This window comes from Stenella coeruleoalba (assembly GCF_951394435.1).
Source record: "Stenella coeruleoalba genome assembly, chromosome: 5".
NCBI lineage: Eukaryota > Metazoa > Chordata > Mammalia > Artiodactyla > Delphinidae > Stenella > Stenella coeruleoalba.
Genome location: NC_137150.1, coordinates 2,319,036 through 2,338,705, shown reverse-complemented (window position 1 = coordinate 2,338,705; position 19,670 = coordinate 2,319,036). Strand labels below are relative to the sequence as shown.

General features: G+C 39.4%; 1 protein-coding gene across 12 annotated transcripts in view; it reads left to right on the top strand.

The window, feature by feature from the left end:
- The window catches only part of RARB (retinoic acid receptor beta), a 1,070,304-nt gene that overhangs the window by 329,079 nt on the left and 721,555 nt on the right, over positions 1-19,670 (top strand). For 3 of the 12 annotated variants that reach the window (XM_079921516.1, XM_079921505.1, XM_079921517.1), the window contains exon 1: positions 17,893-18,500. The exons of the other annotated variants lie outside the window; for them this stretch is intronic. The gene's annotated coding sequence lies outside the window, so the exon portion shown is untranslated. Of the gene's footprint in view, positions 1-17,892; positions 18,501-19,670 lie in introns of those variants that run through there. 12 annotated transcript variants of the gene reach the window in all.

Sequence of the window (19,670 nt, the reverse complement as noted above, 5' to 3'; positions counted from 1 at the left end):
TCTCAAATAAACAACCTAACCTTACACCTAAAGCAATTAGGGAAATAAGAACCAAAAAAACCCCTAAGTTAGCAGAAAGAAAGAAATCATAAAGATCAGATCAGAAATAAATGAAAAAGAAATGAAAGAAACAATAGCAAAGATCAATAAAACTAAAAGCTGGTTCTTTGAGAAGATAAACAAAATTGATAAACCATTAGCCAGACTCATCAAGAAAAAAAGGAATAAGACTCAAGTCAATAGAATTAGAAATGAAAAAGCAGAAGTAACAACGGACACTGCAGAAATGCAAAGGATCATGAGAGATTACTACAAGCAACTATATGCCAACAAAATGGACAACCTGGAAGAAATGGGCAAATTCTTAGAAAAGCACACCTTCTGAGACTGAGCCAGGAGTAAATAGAAAATATAAACAGACCAATCACAAGCACTGAAATTGAAACTGTGATTAAAAATCTTCCAACAAACAAAAGCCCAGGACCAGATGGCTTCACAGGTGAATTCTATCAAACATTAAGAGAAGAGCTATTACCTACTATCCTTCTCAACTCTTCCAGAATATACCAGAGGGAGGAACAACCCAAACTCATTCTACGAGGCCACCATCACCCTGATTTGTGACAGAGATATCACACAAAAAAGAAAACTGCAGGCCAATATCACTGATGAACATAGATGCAAAAATCCTCAACAAAATACTAGCAAACAGAATCCAACAACACATTAAAGGGATACACCATGATCAAGTGGGGTTTATCTCATGAATGCAAGAATTCTTCAATATACTCAAATCAATCAATGTGATACAACATATTAACAAATTGAAGCAGAAAAACCATATGATAGTCTCAATAGATGCAGAATAAGCTTTTGACAAAATTCAATACCCATTTATGGTAAAAAAAAGCCTCCAGAAAGTAGGCACAGAGGGAACTTCCCTCGACATAATAAAGGCCATATATGACAAACCCACAGGAAACATCATTCTCAGTGGTAAAAAACTGAAAGCGTTTCCTCTAACATCAAGAACAAGACAAGGATGTCCACTCTTGCCACTATTATTCAACATAGTTTTGGAAGTTTTAGCCACAGCAATCAGAGAAGAAAAAGAAATAAAAAGAATCCTAATCGGAAAAGAATAAGTAAAACTGTCACTGTTTGCAGATAACATGATACTATACAGAGAGAATCCTAAAGATGCTACCAGAAAAGTACTAAAGCTAATTAATGAATTTGATAAATTAGCAGGATACAAAATTAATGCATAGAAATCTCTTGCAATCTTATACACTAACAATGAAAATTCTGAAAGAGAAATTAAGGAAACACTCCCATTTACCATTGCAACAAAAAGAATAAAATACCTGGGAATAAACCTACCTAAGGAGACAAAAGACCTGTATGCAGAAAACTATAAGACACTGATGAAAGAAATTAAAGATGATACAAACAGAAGGAGAGATAGACCATTTTCTTGGATTGGAAGTATCAACATTATGAAAATGAGTATACATCCCAAAGCAATCTACAGATTCAATGCAATCCCTGTCAAACTACCAATGGCATTTTTTACAGAACTAGAACAAAAAATTTCACAGTTTGTATGGAATCACAAAAGATCCCGAATAGCCAAAGCAATCTTGAGAAAGAAAAACGGAGCTGGAGGAATCAGGCTCCCTGACTTCAGGCTATACTACAAAGCTACAGTAATCAGGACAGTATGTTACTGGCACAAAAACAGAAAGATAGATCAATGGAACAGGATAGAAAGCCCAGAGATAAACCCATGCACATATGGTCACCTTATCTTTGATAAAGGAGGCAAGGGTACACAATGGAGAAAAGACAGTCTTTTCAGTAAGTGGTGCTGGGAAAACTGGACAGCTACATGTCAAAGAACGATATTAGAACACTTCCTAACACCATCCACAAAAATAAACTCAAAATGGATTAAAGACCTAAATGTAAGGCCAGACACTATCAAACTCTTAGAGGAAAACATAGGCAGAACACTCCATGACTTAAATCACAGCAAGATCCTTTTTGACCTACCTCCTAGAGAAATGGAAATAAAACCCAAAATAAACAAATGGGACCTAATGAAACTTAAAAGCTTTTGCACAGCAAAGGAAACCATAAACAAGACAACCATCCAAATGGGAGAAAATATTTGCAAATGAAGCAACTGACAAAGGATTAATGTCCAAACTATACAAGCAGCTCAGGCAGCTCAATATCCAAAAAACAAACAACCCAATCCAAAAATGGGCAGAAGATCTAAATAGACATTTCTCCAAAGAAGATATACAGATTGCCAAAAAACACATGAAAGGATGCTCAACATCACTAATCATTAGAGAAATGCAAATCAAAACTACAATGAGGTATCACCTCACACTGGTCAGAATGGCCTTCATCAAAAAGTCTACAAACAATAAGTGCTGGAGAGGGTGTGGAGAAAAGGGAACCCTCTTGCACTGTTAGTGGGAATGTAAGTTGATACAGCCACTATGGAGAACAGTATGGAGGTTCCTTTAAAAACGAAAAATAGAACTACCATACAACCCAGCAATCCCATACTCAGCATATATCCTGAGAAAACCATAATTCAAAAAGAGTCATGTAGCGCAATGTTCATTGCAGCACTATTTACAGTAGTCAGGACATGGAAGCAACTGAAGTGTCCATCAACAGATGAATGGAGAAAGAGGGTATGGCACATATATACAATGGAATATTAGCCATAGAAAGAAATGAAATTGAGTTATTTGTAGTGAGGTGGATGAATCTAGAGTCTGTCATACAGTGTGAAGCAAGTCAGAAAGAAAAACAAGTACCATATACTAACACATATATATGGAATGTAAAAAAAAAAAAAAAGGTTCTGAAGAACCTAGGAGCAGGACAGGAATAAAGATGCAGATGTGGAAAGTGGACTTGGATGAGGTGAGAGAGTGGCAAGGCCATATATACACTACCAAATGTAAAATAGTTAGTGGGTAGCAGCTGCATAGCACAGGGAGATCAGCTCGGTGCTTTGTGTCCACCTAGAGGGGTGGGATAGGGAGGGTGAGAGGAGATGCATGAGGGAGGAGATATGGGGATATATGTATACGTATGGCTGATTCACTTTGTTATCCAGCAGAAGCTAACGCACCATTGTAGAGCAATTTTACGCCAATAAAAATGTTGGGGAAAAAAAGATGTACAGTAGCACATATTAACCATTCCTTTTTGTGGGCATAAAAATATTTCTAATTTTCATATTTCATAAATAAGCAATAAGCATAGTTGTGTTTATAGTGATTATTCCTTTAAGATGTCTTCTTAAAAATGGAACCACTGCATCACTAAGTCAAAAAAGGAGCTTCCTTCATACTGACAGAATATTTTCCAGATAAGGTAGACAAATTTACATTGCTATCAGTGATGTATGGAAGTACTTATTTTACTTCTTCTTTGCCGGTATAAAATCTTATTTTTAAATCTCTCATTTGGCAAACATCTTTTGCCAGCTGTTGTGAGATACTGTAATCCAGCAGTCCCCAACCTTTTTTGGCACCAGGAACCGGTTTTTTGGAAGACAATTTTTCCATGGACAGTGGAGGCAGGGGTGCAGGGGGAAGGATTCAGGGGGTAATGCAAGCGATGGGGAACGGCAGATGAAGCTTCGCTTGCTCGCCTACCACTCAGCTCCTTCTGTGTGGCCCGGTTCCTAGCAGCCCACGGACACGTACCAGTCCGCGGCCCGGGGGTTGGGGACCCCTGCTCTTATCTGTGTCTATTTCTGGTTTCTCTATTTGGTTCCATAGGTGTGTCTGTTGATTCATTAATTACTATAACTTTATAATAATACTTTAATAATTGAGAGTGTCAGTCCCTCTTATTACTTTTTGTCGGTTTCAGCATTTTCCTGGCTATTCACACCTGCCTATTTTTTTCCTTACTTGAAGATCTGAATCAAATTTGAGTTACAATTATAGTTCAGGAAGAATTGTCATCACTGCAGTAATTAAATTTCCAACCCAGAATATATTTGTCTTTGTATTCATCCCTGCGGTGGCCTATCAATTTTTTGTTTTGCCTTTGAAACCTGGTGACTTTACCAAGATAGCCATAGTGTTGATTATTTATTCCATATCACTCCCCCCCACCACCACCCCCACTATACCCTTTTCATTTCTTGGTTCAGACCTTCCCTTATTTCAGAAAAAATTCCTTTAAATATTCCTCACTTTATTAATGATATAATGTATGCATTTCTTGTATACACTTGATCTGACTTAGACATCAGTAATCTTTTTCTACATTTTAATACCTTAATTTTATTTTGCTCAGTTTCTCTCAGCCTGTTTTTCAAGTTGCTAACTATTTTTTACTCTGCCTGTCTGGTTGATTTAGTATGATTTCATTTCTGTAATAGTTTTGTCTTTCACTTCCATTCTTTTCAGAGCTAGGCTAGCTAAATTTTCAATAGAAAATTTCCTTATGTTTTTTTTTGAAATCTTGCATTCCTTCTTCGTATTCTTGTTTCAGAGAGTTCATTTGTTCTTTAACTGCTTTGAGATAATGAAGAGTTTTAGCTGAGATTTTCATTCTGCTTTGTGGGTTAAATTTCCATTGTGTACTTTTTCAGGGCAATTTATAGTCATGCAGCTTAATATGTGGAAGAATGTATATAAAAGATAACAAAATAGTAAATAAAATATTTGAAAATAGACCAAATAACAAATATTTCTTTACTACAGCAATATAAAAAATATACTCAATGACAAAATAATGAAACAAACAATGTAATGAAGTAATCAGCAATAAAATAAAATTAAAATAATAAAACCTGGAGTAATCAATAAAAAAAGAATCCAGGAGCAAAATATATAATCATACATACAACAGAACCTCCATTATCCACACTCAGTTTAAGAAACAGAATGTTGTCATCACCTTTGAAGCCCTAGTGTACCTTTTTACTGTCTCTGCCACTGTTTGTAACACAGCCTTAGCACTCCCTGAGATTTGTGTTAATTATTCCCTTGTTTTTGTGTGTGTCAAAATAGTATATTGTGAAAAACATAGTATATTGTGTATATGAGTATTTCAGTTGTTTTACATGTTCATCAACACTTTGTATTGCTAAACTTTATTTTACCACACTTGCTTGGTGTGGAAAAATATCTCATGGCTTTAGTTGGCATTTACCTAATTTACTAATGAGGTTGTGTATCTTTTCATGTTCAACGAACATGTGTGATTTACCTTCTATGAAACACCTGTGATATCTTCTATTGATTTCTAAAAATTCTTCTATGTCCCGTAGACTAATTCCTTATTAATGATATGTTTTATAAATATATACTCCCAGTTTTAAACATATCTTACTATCTTTGTGGTGTCTTTTGGTGAACACAGCTTATTAATTTTATTTTTGTTTTTTTTTTTTGTGGTACGCGGGCCTCTCACTGTTGTGGCCTCTCCCGTTGCGGAGCACAGGCTCCAGACGCGCAGGCTCAGCGGCCATGGCTCACGGGCCCAGCCGCTCCGCGGCATGTGGGATCTTCCCTGACCAGGGCATGAACCCGTGTCCCCTGCATCGGCAGGCGGACTCTCAACCACTGCGCCACCAGGGAAGCCCCAGGCCCTCTTTCTTGATACACTTCTCGTGTTTGGCTTTTTAGGCCCCCCTCACCACCACCTCTCTCCTGCATTTCCTCCTTACTCCATTTCAGGTAGCTTTCTAGTTCTTCTCTTTTATCTTTATCTCTATCTTTGTTCTTCTCATAATTTATTTTCTTGGTGATCTCTGGGTTTTTATGCCTACATCTCCAAATTTATATTTTCTGCCCTGACCCCTCTCCAGAAGGCCAGACTTGGATATCCAACTGCAACTTAGCCCCTCTACCTGGATGACTAGCAGATATCTCAAATCTAACAGGTCTAAAACTGAGTTCTGATCTCTCTCCTCCACTCACCAGATCTACTCCACACATGCATGGCTTCTTAATTTCTGCTGTTGGTGACTTTGTTCCTTGAAACAATCAGACAAAACCCTGGGAATTTTCTGTTTACAGGAACGTAGCAAAGATATTTCAGGGAGTTCCTATATATCTTTACAACAACTTGCCCTAATATTAATACTTTACGTAACCATAGAACAATTACCAAAACCAGGAAAATAACATTAAGTAGTACTATTAAGAAAATTTCAGACCTTGCTCAGATTCTATCAGTTGTCCTTTTGCTGTTCCAGAGCACAACCCAGGATCCCACACTGCAATTCTGTTGACGTGTGGTCTTAGTCTCCTCCCACCTGTGACATTTCCTCAATCTTCCCTTAACACTTTTGAAGAGTACTAGTCAGTCATTTTCTAGAACATCTTTCAATTTGGAGCTATCTGACAACTTGAGATTGGATTGAGGTTACGTATTTTGACTAGAATGCCATAGAAGTGATGTGCCCGTTTTAGTGCATCATATCAGGGGTACATGATGCCAATATGTCTTATTACTGATGATGATGCTGTTAACTTGGAGCACTTGGTTAGGTGGTGTCTGATGTGTTTCTCCACTATAAAGTTACACTTTTCCCTTTGAGATTAATGAGTAGCTTGGGCTATGCAAATATCCTGTTTCTCCTCAAACTTTCAGCTACTAATTTTAGCATCCATTTATTGATGGAACTTGCCTGAAAACCCCCATTATTAGAGTATTTGCTTAATGGTGATTTTTCTATGATTAGTAATTCAAAATTTTTCTTAAAAGGAAGACCTGTCTTTCTCATTTATTTAATTCAATTATTATGGGTTATATTCCAATAAAAATAAATTACAGTAACAATGTTGTGTTGTGTGACTGTTGTGAAGGAGAGAACCACAAACAGCTCAGAATCATGAAGTATATCCAACATTAATCAAATCTGAAATGTTTGAATCTGTGAACATATTACTTAGCAAGCATTTAACATTTAATTTTTTAACGCATAATACACTGGAGCTGTAGATCTTCTGAACTGTACAAGCCTTATTTCTCAAACACCTCATGTAGTATAAACCAAAGTCTTAATTCTATTGCAATTTTTAAAATGTGTATCTTTAAGAATCCACTGCTGGAAGTTTTTAGCTTTTGGAAACATAAAACTAGCCAAGTTATATTTTACCAAAACACATTACACATGAGAAAACATTTTCTCATGAATAGAAACAGTGCCAATTAGAAAAATGAAATTTAGACAGTAGTATTTTATTTATCAAGTATTTATTGCTATGGGTTGATGTAAGAATTACAATGTATAATCTCATTCCCAGGCATAAGCATATTCAGAAGCAAAATTTACATAAATTTATCATAAAATAGTAAGCAAGAGAAATATAATTTTATTAACCCTGAGGCTATCTTGGAATATTAATAAGAATATTTAGGACTGAGAGCTAATAGTACAAATTGGGATGACAATATATGTCTCTACTAAATGCAAATGCATTTGTTCTATCATATGCCTTTCCTCTAATTTTATTAGCAGTGCCCTGAGTTGGAAGAGTGTTTAATAGTTATATGTGCTATGTAAAAGTAACACCTATACAATTTTTTGAAAGCTGTTTGTTTCAGTTTAAAAGGAAACATTCCTTAGCTGCACAGTTATTCTTAGCACCCTCCTTTGAACCATTTATCTCAAAAAGGATAAATACATTAAACTGGAAAGTTTTGATACATTTCCTTGCAACATCTGAAATTAGTCATAATAAATTTTATCTGATTTAGTCATTTTTTTCAAAGAAAGTAACTTTACTTTTTAAATATATAAATTCACATAATCTTTCTAAAATTCTAGAAAGACTTAGGAAAGTCCCAGGAACCTTCACATAATCTTTCTAAAATTCTAGAAAGACACAGAAAGTCCCAGGAACCTTTAAAAAGTGGAGCGCAGCTGTGGCTGAAATAAGAAGATTTATTGAAAGTCTGTAAAAGGAACAATTACAATGACTTCAACCTCCCCTGCAAAATCCTAAAGGTCCACTGGTAAAGATGTTGATCCAATGAGACCACAAGACTGCAGCCAAAATGCCAAGTACAGCTAGGGCTGAAAGAAGACTTATAGGTAGTGATGATTGAGGGCCTGTTAATGGGAAATCTACCTTTCTACAGGCCTCCAAGATGCATGTGGACTCTCTAATCAGCTTTTAAAGATATCATCAGATTTTTCTTATTTAATTTTCAAAATATATCATATACTAGGTATTTTTATAACACAGACACACATTCAGAATGAGAGGGAAAATGGCCCAATTTACCACCCAGACAGCCCCCTGCTGACATAAAAGGAAAATAAAAGTAGTATATGTGCAAGGTTTCAGAATGAGAACAGTAAAGAAAGGCACAAAATGAGTGTTTTGAGGCTATGTTGTGAGCTGCATACATGTTTAGAATTGTTATTTTGTCCTGGTGAATGAAGTCTTTTATCATTTCGTAATAACTGCTCAAGTCAAACTTTTGTCCTTATGTCTCCCTTTGTCTATATTAATATAGCTAGACCAATTTTCTTGTTTTTTGGTAGTTTCCTGGTATGTCTTTTCCTACCATTTTTAAAATGTTTCTGTGCTTTATGTGTGTCCCTCATAAATAGCACATAGTTGGATTTTGTTTTCAAAATTTTCTTCTTCCCGCCTGACACATTTCCTTCACGTTGCCCTTTTTGTTCTCTCTGTTTGCTTTCTTCTCTACTTTCCATTTTCAGTGCTTTCCTTGCATACATGGTAAAAGCCTTGGTTGACTGTTTTATGAGTTACAGTGGGAAACAGGCAGACTGGAAGCTCTGAAAGGGTAGTTGGGTATATCAATGGTGAGGATTGCTTTAAGTCAGAAGTTCTCAATGCCAGCACTACTACATTTGGGGCCACATAATTCTTTGTTGTCAGGCACTATCCTGTGTTTTGTAGGATGTTGAGCAGTATCCTTGGCCTCTACCCATCAAATGCCATTAGTATTCTCCGGTTGTGATAACCAGAAATACCTCCAGACATTGCCAAGTGTTCCCTGGAATGCAGGGTAGGGTGCAAAATCAACCTGGTTGAGAACCACTGCTGTAAGATGATCTGCATGTACTGTTTATTGGGGAGCTCCTGGTGTCAGAATACTTGTGGTTCCTCTTGAACTGATAAGATTTCTAGGGGGAAAATATCCTTACTATCTACTGCCTGTAAGATAAGGACCTGGTTGAAAATATTTCGTGTCTCATTCTCCACATCCTTTCTTTGGCCGAATGCCCATTTTGTTCAGAAACTCCACCCTCCTCCTCATGGACATATGTTTACCCAACACTGGCATTCCCATTCTCCTGACGAATGCTGAGTTGACAAATGCACATATGACAGAATTCTGACCAATTAGACCTGAGGGAGAGACTTCACTGCCGAAGATGTCTGGAAAAGGTTGCCTTACTATGAAAACACAAGGACAGATAGTGTTCTCATCTAATGGATGGTGTTGACGTGGATTGTGTTCCCTGGAACTGCAGGCAGCACCGAGGGGAGCTGAAGTTGAGGATGCAGAGCAGAAAGAGAGTGAGACCATAAGTCCTTATGCCATTGTGGGACCATGAAATTAACCAACCCTGGGAACTAAACCCTGTTTTTTTTTTTAAACTTAGATTTTATAAATCTTAATTAAGTCAGTCAGTTGAATCTGAATTTTTAAAACTTGCAACTGACGTCATTTTAATTGATATTTTTCCAAAAGTAAGTTTCATTTTGTATTCACATTGACCTCTAATAATTATATCCTTTTATATGCGTTATTCCTTTGATACCAGGGGTGAAATATACATATTTACTTGGACATGATTGAAGCCAGACTTTCCACAGTCATAATGTGGTAGTTTTTTAGGCTACTAAAGGAACACTTTTAAACTCAAAGGAATGGTGGTCTATGAAGCAAACAGACTTTTTATGTATTTATTGATTTATTTTTATTTATTAGTTTTGTCTGTGTTGGGTCTTCGTTTCTGTGTGAGGGCTTTCTCCAGTTGCGGTGAGCGGGGTCCACTCTTCATTGCGGTGCATGGGCCTCTCACTGTCGCGGCCTCTCGTTGCGGAGCACAGGCTCCAGACGCGCAGGCTCAGTAGTTGTGGCTCACGGGCCTAGTTGCTCTGCGGCATGTGGGATCTTCCCAGACCAGGGCTCGAACCCGTGTCCCCTGCATCGGCAGGCAGGCTCTCAACCACTGCGCCACCAGGGAAGCCCCCGCAAACAGACTTTTAAATATTATAAAGTGAAATAATCAAGAAAGAGGGCAGAGCAGGAACACTATTGTTTTGACATTCTAATTATAAATACATTAGATGGTGCAGAAAATTATCAAACCATCAGTGTTGGTGATGGTTAAGTTAATTCACCTTTTGAATTTCAGTATTTCACCTGCGAAGTGTCAGCCACTGAGTCTTGTTAATTGTAGGCCTTTCAGTCCTGTTAAATCAATTGTAAATAATAGAACCCCTCAGAGAAAAATGATGAACTAAGCATTGATTTCCAAACTGGATGTCAGATATAGAGCATTAATAAAACACATCGCAAGCAAACAAGTACCTAATATACTCAGATCACTGAAATTGTAATCAGAGGGAAAAAAAATCAATGATCTTTGTGTAAGTTGCTAGTATTTTTACATTTCATTTATATCTGTGTATCATCATATCAAATTTCTCATTTCAGGCCCTATATGGCTATGTAATTTTTATTATCCTTACCAGCAAAACTAGGTAGTTTTGTGTCCCGTTAGATTTGTTTCTCCCTTCTAAATAGGTGACAAGTGTCTGGTCACATAGTTTTTTAGTTACCTGACACCAATGATTTTGTTGTGTTTAACGCAATACAATAATCATTTACAGGAAGTCACATAAAACACTGCAGAAAAACGTAACAGCTTTAATAAAAGTTTTAAGGAAAATAAAGCTCTCTAGCAGGTGTCCATAAAAGTGCCTTATGCACGCAAACTCTATTAAATGTTAATGTTAGTGTCCTGTGAATGCCACGTATGGGGTCAGCTGAAAAGAAAATGTGTCAGTGAGACAGTGTTGATTCTCCAGGAAAGGCGGGGGTGGAAGGGCAGTGCTGTGCTCTCCATCAGATGAAATACGAAGGTGTTCAGGGGCTCTACTCAGTGTACATTTTGTGAAGGACTAGTTTGAAGGAAAGTATGTAGATTTATTTTTTAAAGCCATACATGGGCAAGGATGGAAATACCAAGGGCACAAATTTCAAAAGAGCGTTCCCAAACTCTCCTAAGTTATATATCACAGTTCCCCTCCCCCCCCACCCCCACCCCGGCTGGTCTCTAAAGATAAAATAGCAGCAACATAGTGATAGTAGATTTGGGCTTGATTTTTCTGGTGTAGTGCTGGTTCCTCACATTTCATGATGAATTGCATTCTGACTCTCAGTCTCTATTGTGCTGTCATTTTTATTTCTATATTTCTTTATGAAGCCCCCTTGTGAAGTTATTCAAATAGTTTGAACTGTTGTCAATGGTTATATACCATTGCGTGGGGTCTAATGTTGCCTTTGACCTCAATGACAGGCTGACTCTTTGTGGGAATCCCATTCTGAAGAGTAGATAGACCCAAATGGTCTCTGCAAAAATAGAAACGGAAGCTATTACGAGAAAGAAAATATTACAAGCTGAATGCAAGATGTTAAGTGTCTGTCAGTGTAAAACAACACATTTACAGAGTACAGGAAACTTTGAGATCTGTCATCTTTTCCCCAAACCCACGCAGAGACCAACTGCTTGTATTCAAAAGAGGAAAACAGGAAGCTTATAGAACTTATGCCAGGTGGACTATTTGAAGGCTCTGGAAAAGTTTAGCAGGGAGGAAAGGAGACTTAGGTAGCCTACCAACTGGTCAAGACCTGTTATATTAGGATGAGTATATAATTGATCTTCCAGCAGGGCACCTTCGTGAGTAAAAGGAAGGAAGTACTAATGATTGAGTGGGGACAGCCATCGTATACAAGGACTGCACTGAGCAAACAGACCATGCACTCATCCTAATTTTAAAAAAGAAGAGGTCGACTGCTGGCCTCAAAGGGTTCAAGTAGGATCCATGAGAGAGGGACAGACAGACCTTGGCTTGCTAGACAGGGAAGAAATTTGTAAGGAACTCTGTGTGCCTGAAAGGGGATGCCTGCCTTGGGGAACTGTCAGTTGGTCAATGGAGTTGCTCAAATAAGATTGTGAGGCCTTTGATCAGGGTCATTTTACTGGGGTCAGAATTATGGTTGGACTGTATGAGCTTACTGTTGTCACAAACCTTGAGTGGTTCTATTAAATGAAGAAGTTCCATGGAGAGCTGTGGATTCTAACGCACGTTGTTTTAAAGATCTGGTCCTACAATCGTACTCTAGAATGAATGCAGTCTTGCATGGCTTAGTGTAGTCTAAATCACTGACCTCAGAATGAGCTGGGCAGAAACCTCAGGATCCTAAATTTGGGTGACAGGACCTAGTGTTAGGACAACTAGAACTGGTCAAGATACCCAATTAAGGTATAGGGAATTCCCTGGCAGTCCAGTGGTTAGGACTGCACACTTTTGCTGCCGTGGCCCAGGTTCGATCCCTGGTCAGGGAACCAAGATCCCACAAGCCAAGCAGCCAAAGTAAATAAATAAATAAATAAGATTAAAGTATAGATTTGGAGACCTTGGGACATGGAGAAAAATTCTCTTTGAAGCCAAGTCGGCAATGCCTAGAATGCTCTTGTACTTGGACTTTTGAGAAGCCAGAATGATGTTGCAAATAACCAGTCTGAAATTCCTTACAGTGACATTGTATCATGTGTGCATTTAATGTAAGCAATTTGAGCTATATAGGTATACATTAAGTAGTGCTATAAAACTGTCCTCTATATTTGTACTTTATCAAGTGGTTTAGGGGCTTTTCAAGAGTGATCTTAACTTCATAATTTTAGCCTCCTTTGCTGACATAGATTCGAGCTTCTGTGCTAGGGTACTGCTGACTTTTATCTGGCCAACAACTCCTTTTCTTCACAGTCAACTCAAGTCCCATGCTCTCTGTGAACCTTACCTGCTAGCCATGGCTAAGGCTGGGCCACCCTATCTTAGCCTCTGGTGGGATTTCTTGTCTGCAAGGCAAATTTTAGCATCGAAATATCCCTGGATTTGTTGTCTTCTATTTGTAGCTTGGGTCCATCTGGCCTCTCTAATTAACACTGCTCATCCCTTGCCCGAGGGGCTGAGTCACTCATCTCATTGGAGTCCTCTGAGCATGGTACAAACCACGGATGGTTGTTTAGTTGAGATGGGCTCACCTGATCCTTAATTGAGAAGAGGGGCTTGCAGGAGCCTCATGTGACCTCCCAGGTGAGAGTGTCTGTAGATGAGTGTCCAGTCTTACATTTAGGTCTCTAGTCCATTTTGAGTTTATTTTTGTGTATGGTGTTAGGGAGTGTTCTAATTTCGTTCTTTTACATGTAGCTGTCCAGTTTTCCCAGCACCACTTATTGAAGAGACTGTCTTTTCTCCATTGTCTATCTTTGCCTCCTTTGTCATAGTTTAGCTGACCATAGGTGCGTGGGTTTATCTCTGGGCTTTCTACCTTGTTCCATTGGTCTATATTTCTGTTTTTGTGCCAGTACCATATCGTCTTGATTACTGTAGCTTTGTAGTATAGTCTGAAGTCAGGGAGTCTGATTCCTTCAGCTCCATTTCTTTCCCTCAAGACTGCTTTGGCTATTCGGGGTCTTTTGTGTCTCCATACAAATTTTAAGATTTTTTGTCCTAGTTCTGTAAAAAATGCCATTGGTAGTTTGATAGGAATTGCATTGAATCTGTAGATTGCTTTGGGTAGTATAGTCATTTTCACAATATTGATTCTTCCAATCCAAGAATGTGGTATATCTCTCCATCTGTTTGTATCATCTTGAATTTCTTTCAGCAGTGGTTTTCTGCATACAGGTCTTTTGTCTCCCTACGTAGGTTTATTCCTAGGTATTTTATTCTTTTTGTTTCAGTGGTAAGTGGGAGTGTGTCCTTAATTTCTCTTTCAGATTTTTCATCATTAGTGTATAGGAATGCAAGAGATTTCTGTGCATTAATTTTGTATCCTGCTACTTTACCAAATGCATTGATTAGCTCTAGTAGTTTTCTGGTGGTAACTTTGGGATTCTGTATGTATAGTATCATGTCATCTGCAAATAGTGACAGCTTTACTTCTCCTTTCCCAATTTGTATTCCTTTTGTTTCTTTTTCTTCTCTGATTGCCGTGGCTAGGACTTCCAAAACTATGTTGAATAATAGTGGCGAGAGTGGACATCCTTGTCTTGTTCCTGATTTTAGAGGAAATGCTTTCAATTTTTCACCATTGAGAATGATGTTTGCTGTGGGCTTGTTGTATATGGCCTTTATTATGATAAGGTAGGTTCCCTCTGTGCCCACTTTCTGGAGAGTTTTTATCATAAATGGGTATTGAATTTTGTCAAAAGCTTTTTCTGCATCTATTGAGATGATGATATGGTTTTTATTCTTCAGTTTGTTAATATGGTGTATCACATTGATTGATTTGCGTGCATATATTGAAGAATCCTTGCATCCCTGTGATAAATCCCACTTGATCACGGTGTATGATCCTTTTAATGTGCTGTTGGATTCTGTTTGCTAGTATTTTGTTGAGGATTTTTGCATCTGTATTCATCAGTGGTATTGGTCTGTAATTTTCTTTTCTTGTAGTATCTTTGCCTGGTTTTGGTATCAGGGTGATGGTGGCCTCATAGAATGAGTTTGGGAGTGCTCCTTCCTCTGCAATTGTTTGGAAGAGTTTGAGAAGGATGGGTGTCAGCTCGTCTCTAAATGTTTGATAGAATTCACCTGTGAAGGCCTCTGGTCCTGGACTTTTGTTTGTTGGAAAGTTTTTAATCACAGTTTCAATTTCATTACTTGTGACTGGTCTGTTCATATTTTCTTTTTCTTCCTGGTTCAGTCTTGGAAGATTATATGTGATGTTTTCCTTTGAGTCTTTGCCCTGTGACAGACCCCTGCTGCTTCCTGGGAGGAGGATGTCCTTGACTTGTGCAGCTGGGCAGGGTTTGGTCCTGCCAGCAGTGGACTGACCGTGGTGTTAGCCCTCTTGGCCTGCAAGAGAAAGCTGACTGCCTCGGGGGAGAGGGCAGCGCAGTGGGGAGTGAGGCAGCGTAACTCAGTGGGCTTTATCTGGACCTTGACCCCTCGGTACTGTGTCACTGCCTGGCCCATCTTCACTGCTTGAGTGCCCATGGCATACAGGCATGTGCTGGATACTGTTATAATAACGTGACACTCAGCGACTAACCTGCCGTGGATCTTCATTTTTCGGATAAAAAATGTTTCCACCCTTGTTGCATAGAAATACTAGAATAGTCAGGTATGACCCTTTCCACACATCCTGAAACCTGAAAGATAGGCTGTTCTACATAAAATAAGAATTTCTTTTTCAAAGTATAATAACAATAACAAGGATAAGGGTAATAGCAAATACTTGGTAGTTTTCAGTACGTGCTAAGCAAATGATTCATATATATTAATTTGATAAACACTCACCACAACCCTATGAGAATTGAGGACAGAAAAGTACAGTAACTTAAACAGGTACTAGTGGTGGAGCTGGAATCTGAACCCAGGTAATCCCAACCTTTTTTTTTTTTTTTTTTAAGAACCATGCCTAGTGGCTAAAAGCTAAGGCCCTGTGATCAAAGTTGGATTTAAGTGCTGGAAATCTAATACTTAACATGCATGCTTTTTTAAAAAAATTAATCTGTAAAATAAGGATAGTAAGTAATAGGATCTAACCCGCACATTGTTTGGGAATTGTGGTATCTCTGGCATATACTAAGTGCTCAGTAGATGTTAGCTTTGTGTTATTTCTAACAATGGGAATAGCAGGGCTATCAACTGATGGGTATAAAACAGTCTGGTATTTTGTATATTATGGGCACAGATGAGAGGCGGTTGTAGAATAAGAGAGGTGGAAGGTGCCCATATTCTTGTTTCAGCTTTTGTAGTTGAATCTGCTGTGTAGGGTTACTGTAGCAGGCCTGAAGTTCAACTTTCACTCCTAGCAAGTTCACCTCACTTTTCAGCTGACAGTCCTGGATCTTATTTAACTGGAAAACAGCAACTGTCAGACTAATTTCCTCTTGATAATATTGTGTATTTCCTTCTCTAATTGGATAATAGAATTATTGAGAATTTTGCAAATAGAAGTGGGGGATGATCTGCTGAGGGCAGGCTGCGACAGCCATGTGCCAGATTCCGTGAGAGCTCACTGCACACGATCCAACCCACAAAATGTGGATTCATCACAATCCTCGGGCTGACATCCCTTTTTCTTTGTTTTTACTTCCTTTCCTTTCGCTGCTGATGGATGTGCTATCACCCGAACCATCATCACCTCTTTTAGGAGCCTTGCTTCCTTTGAGTAATTCTTCCTGGGCAGTTGAATCTCACTCATAAGAGAGTCAACTGCATGCATTCAAATCTAGGTTTTTTATTGGTGAAACAAAGCAGGAGAGACAGTCAAGATTTTTGGAAAAGCCATGTTTTTTCAACCTCCAATTACTGCAGTGTTTACATTTTTTATTACCTTATGTTTGTTACAGGGGTGAAAATCAGTTCAAGAAATAACAGGAGCAAATCATAATTTTTACTATTTTTGAAGAAATTTTTATGTTGATGAAATTATATGGTACTAGTTTGCAATTTTGGTGCTCCTGAAATCTTCATAGGAAATATTTGCTAAGAATGTTTTAAAATTTTCAATATCTGCTACTAGTGTTCGGGTTGTGTGTGTCTCTCTCTTCCCTCTCCAAATGCATTTAGTTACCTCTTAATATATATATGTATATGTGTGTGTGTGTATCTGCAATAAGGATACAAACTCTGATTTTTTGAGGGTTTTTTTTTTTTAAACATGTGGTCCAAGATATAAATGGATTCTGGAAATAGGAAAAGTTTCATATTATTAAAAGGGTTGTTGAGAATTTGGGGATACCATTCAAAGACATTACCTTCAGACTAAGAGTAAGAATGTAAGAAAAGAAGTATCTGAACTCAAAAGTGTGTCTTGGATTGTTGTGAAAAAACCTTTACTAGTAAATGTTTGTGTAGCCAATTCAATATTATTGTGTGATCAGTAGTACACACAGTAATTACGTTTATAACAATTCTGCATTACTAGATGACAATAGTGAAGAATTAGGGTAACCTAGGTGTGATTATCGTTTACCTCCGTCTTAACATGGATGCACTCTTTTCATTCCCGAGAGGTTATTATTCTTTTTTTGATGGGTGGCACTTATCTTTCAAAAAAATTTTTTTATTGAAGTATAGTTGATTTACAGTGTTGTGGTAGATTCAGGTATAGAGCAAAGTGATTCAGTTACATATATGTGTGTGTGTTTGTGTGTGTGTGTGTATATATATATATATTATTTTTCAGATTATTTTCCATCATAGGTTATTACAAAATAATGAGTATAGTTCCCTGTACTATACAGTAGGTCCTTGTTGATTATTTTATATATAGTGGTGTGTGTATGTTAATCTCAAATTCCTAATTTATCCCTCCTTTCCACCTTTCCCCTTTGGTAACCATAAGTTTGTTTTTTATGTCTGTGAGTCTGTTTCTGTTACATAGATAAGTTCATTTGTGTCCTATTTTAGATTCCACATATAAGTGATATCATATGATATTTGTCTTTCTCTGTCTGACTTACTTAGCATGACAATCTCTAGGTCCATCCATGTTGCTGCAAATGGCATTATTTCATTCTTTTTCTATGGCTGGGTACTATTCCATTGTACATATGTACCACATCTTCTTTATCCATTCCTCTGTGGATGGACTCTCAGGTTGTCATCACTCTTCTGTGGTCTACAGCACTGGCCTTGGCAGTTGCCTTGCGGGCGCTGACCACAGCGGTTCAAGGAGAGGGTTGGTGACGCTTCCCTCTTCCCAGCTGGTGCTGAGCCTCTGCCTGCTCACGTTTCTCCCTTGTCAAGTCCCTGACTGTGGCTGATGTTGAAGATCCTTAGCTCAGTCTCTCACAGTTACGGAAGAGGAATTCCAGGAAACTCAAGACCCATTTTCGTTTCTTCCAGAGGCAAGGGAAAGCTTTATCCTTTGCTCAGAGCATGGAGAGGTAGGAGCCGCGCCCTAGAGCACAGGCTGTCCCTGACAGGCCGTGGGCGGAGCTGCTTTCTAGGGATCTCGTCAGTGGGGAGGGGGGAGACGGAGTTCTCGTGGGGCGTCGCGAGGCTGGCGCAGCGTCTCTGCACACGGCCCGCCGCCGCCATCTTGAATTGAGTGTGCTGCGCGGCTTCTGCGCACGGTCACGAGCTGAGGTGTTGGCGCAGCTGTTTCGCGCTGGGAACGCTGGTCTGAAGGGCCGGGGGTGAGGCCTCTGCACGCGACCTCCTGTGAGCAAGTGAAGGTGAACCAAGCACCAGGGGAAAATGAAGGTGAGACTTTACTGTATTACCCACATGCCCCTGGAATCGCTAGTGGGCTTTGCCGGTGAAAAATCTCTCCTGTGACTTCCGTCCGGCCCCTCATTCTTGAGGGTCGAAGGTCCGTCTTCCGAACTGCTTCCCGCTGATTTCGGTGTTTTTTCCGCGGGGACAGGAGCGGAACTTGCCTTCAGCTGCCCTTAGCTGTGCTTGACGGTCACCAGGCCTCAGCATTGACTGCTCGTGTCCCTGAGTGCCCACCATTTGTCTGAACTTTTAGAGACAAAGGACACCAGATAATTTAGGATGCATGGACCCAGTGTTAGCCAGAGTCATGGCCACATGTCAGATTTCTGCTCAAACTGAACGTATTTTTTGCCTGCGGGGAAGGGTGCCCTGACGCCGGGGCTCACTGCCGCGGCCTGAATGTTGCCAGTCACGTTTTGGTGGTTTTTCGGAAGAGAAGCTTCAGGTCAGAGAGGGGTTCACACGAATGGTCCAGGGGGCCATTGCCCAAGGTTCCATCTCTGGAAGTTGGGGCTCGGGGGCCTCTTCCCTCGAGTGTGCTGTCCCCACGGAGTGACCCCTGCAGCTTCAGAGATGGATGGTTAGGGTCACCAGGTGGCGTCGGTCACACTCAGCAGTGAGCTGACCTTGCAGCTGCCATTTTCCAGGTTTTTAGGTTCACCTGGTCTCCTGGCCCAAAGATGGGGGAGGGCCAGGTGGCTGGATGCAGGTGGCATCTGGTCACCGTATTCCGTGAGGGCTCTCATGGTTTCTGTCACCTGGAGGGCACTCTTGAGTTGTTCCATTTCAAGGGGGCTAAGGTGTCCCTTCTCTCGGGCTTGGGGAATGGGTTTACTATCCACGAGTTCAAACGCACTGGACTTTCACTTACCCCTTGGGGCTACTGCATGTGGAGCAGGGCAATCCGAAGCAACATAACTTAGAGACGCATTGATGGGCCAACTTTCCCCATCTCCCAGGGCCAGGCTGTGTTACACAGGAAGATTACATGTTTGGGGGTCAGGGAGCAATACCCTAGAAACTTCCAGTTCTGCCGGATGCACCCTAATGAGCTGTCCTTCAGTATGGTGGACGTTTGGTTTCCAGTACCTTAGACGTTCTGTTTTCAGAGTGTAGGGATTTGTTTCCAACTACTGAGGGGGTAGTTGGAGTAAT